This window comes from Filicampus tigris, chromosome 13 (genome assembly GCF_054856515.1).
Source record: "Filicampus tigris isolate MCC_2025a chromosome 13, RoL_Ftig_1.0, whole genome shotgun sequence".
Lineage (NCBI taxonomy): Eukaryota > Metazoa > Chordata > Actinopteri > Syngnathiformes > Syngnathidae > Filicampus > Filicampus tigris.
This window is the reverse complement of record NC_141229.1, coordinates 23,471,730-23,474,426: the sequence shown is the minus strand read 5'-3', so window position 1 is coordinate 23,474,426 and position 2,697 is coordinate 23,471,730. Positions and strand designations below refer to the sequence as shown.

At 32.7% G+C, this 2,697-nt stretch overlaps 1 pseudogene; it reads right to left on the bottom strand.

Moving 5' to 3' along the window:
* Window positions 1-821: 821 nt before the first annotated feature.
* LOC147137980 (uncharacterized) lies at window positions 822-2,465 on the bottom strand (annotated as a pseudogene).
* Between the last annotated feature and the right edge of the window lie 232 nt (window positions 2,466-2,697).

Below are 2,697 nucleotides of genomic sequence, written 5' to 3'. Positions count from 1 at the left end.
TCACTTTTGCTATTTTTCATTTTATCAGGAAAAATACCTGTTAAAAAAGATTTGTTACAAATATAGGTAAATGGTCACACAATTAATCACTACTTTTATAAGTGTCATATCAACATTGTTAGTATCAGTTGATTTTTTTGTTCTTAAACTTTCTAACAACTTCATGCACATCACTCGAACAGACTCCTTCAAGAAACAGAATTAGAATTATTAAAAACACAATCAAACTTTGTAACTTCATCTTTCGGCAAGTCAATCGAACTTGCCAAACTCGGACCTATTTTGACAAAAAAAATCATTACATTCATTAACAATCTCCACTTTATCATCAATGATACAATTGTCTTTTTTAACAATATTAGTTGGAAAATTTCTATTATGGCGATTTTTAATTAGCTCATAAAGCACACTCCAAGTAGCCTTGAGGATTTTTTATACCTTTGCAGTAGCTGGTCATAATAATCTCTCTTTTGTCTCAAAATAGATATTAATCTGTTTTTATATTTCTTGTACTTGTCTTCCTTTTCCTTTGTTTGATATTTCATAAATTCCCTACATAGCCTATTTTTCTTTTTACAAGCTTTTTTCAAACCTTTTGTTAACCATGGTTTCCCCTTTTTCATAGACTTTTTTCTACATTCTTTGAAAGGACAATGTTTGTCATATATTGTAACCAATGTTTCCAAAAATGCATTGTATGAATCATTAGTGTCCTCGACATAAACTTCTTGCCAATCATGATTCATAAATTCCACTTTTAAAGCCATAATTGCTTCTGGTGATTTTACTCTGCTTAACTTATTAGTCTGTTTTTCCATTTTTTACATTAATTTATCATCCATTTCTAACAAAGCAAAAACTTGTAAATGGTCACTTACATCAGTCACTTATAATCCACTTTGTATCTTCCCATCAGTTACATTTACAAAAATATTATCAAAGTTGCACTCTCCTTAGTTATTCTGCTAGGTTTTAAAATTAATTGATAAAAACTCAAACTGAACATAGTATTAATAAATTCTGCAGTCTTCGTATGATTATTAGATTTCAACAAATCAATATTGAAATCACCACAAACAAAAATCACTTTGTCATTGAGTTTTTCATACAATTCAGAAATCTTCATATTAAATTGATCAATGCAGGACCCAGGTGTTCTATAAACAAAATTAATTATCATATTTTTTGCTCTTTTAGTCATAATTTCAATCGTAACACATTTCATTAAATTGTCTAAAACAGTTGTTATACCACCAATAATCCTGCATTTAAACTCAGACATCACAAACAAAGCAACACCCCCACCCCTTTTGTTAATCCTGTTTTGCACAAACATTTTATAGCCATCTAATCCATCCTGCAATTCTTTATCATCACTCAGCCAAGTCTCTGAAACTGCAATTACATTACATTTTTGCTGAAATTGCTGAAGATAATCTTTTAGTTTTGAAAAGTTACGAGAAAGACTCCTGCTGTTAATATGGATAATTGAGAACCCCTTTGTTTAAAAAATGAAATTTTCCTCAGAATAATACCCACAATTCAAATTAATATTCTGATAGAAGTGGGTCTCTGGATCAATGTCATTTTCTACTTCGTAAAACTTATGTTCTTGAAAACCAAAAGATGTGAAATCTGTTTGTTCACACATTCTCTTTCTAGCTCATTTAAAATACATTTACCATCTAGAAATTATTTTATCTAATCATCTCAACAGAAAAAGAAAACTCAACATTTCCATACAACTCCTCTTCTTCAACATAATCTTCATTTCATTTCTATAGATCCGGGTCCGTAATGTCTCTAATAGCTATAACTTTAGCCTGTTCTGGTGTTCCATTCAGTCGTATCATTACTTTACAGTTTCTTGTCCAAGTGTCTTGAATGCGTTTCTCCTTCTTCAGAATTCTTGCTTGTTGTGCAATTTCCGCATTTCTCCTTGTGAGATGTTCATTGACATAAACTCCTGTGCCCTTAAGTTTTCTTTCAAGCTTTAACACCTCAATTTTATGCTTTCTACTCACAAAGCAGATGATGATGTTTGATTTGTTGTTGTATTTTAATGGTAAGGTGTGGCAGGCAGCTATATTGTTACTGTCTAAAGGAGTGTCTTTTTTGTTGAAAATCATTATTACTTGCTGCTTAAGTGAATGCAGTACACCTCTTGGTGCATCCTACCCATGCTTGTCGCCTGCTGTGATCCAAGCATAGGTGCGGTGGGTCGTCTCAAGGCCGGAAATAACCAGGTCATCCATTCTTGTGTGTTGGTCCAAATCACCCACTCTTCTTTCCAGATCTTCAATCTTCTTGTCCTTCTCTTTGATCACAACTTTCAAATGTTGCACTTCCTCAATTAACTCAAGGAGGCTCACCTGTTGTTTCACCACTTTGCTAAATTCCTCGTACATAAAACTCAGAGACTTCTTAACTTCTTCCATGTCCTCTGCCAACTTCTTCGTTGCCATGCTGTCTGCCAATCACAAAAAAAACAAAAACAAAAAAAAAATCCCTCTAGAAAACACAGAGAAAAAGAAAAAAAAACACTGTCCCACTGAGACTCCAGGTAATTCAATTTTACTGGTTGTCAAGCACATGTCCTGAAAAGTGCTCAAATCTTCAAAAAAAGAAGAAATAATCCTGCAGATTGAAGCTTTACTTTCTTGCAACTTTAAACAACTTTCCAAGGAGCTGGGATGT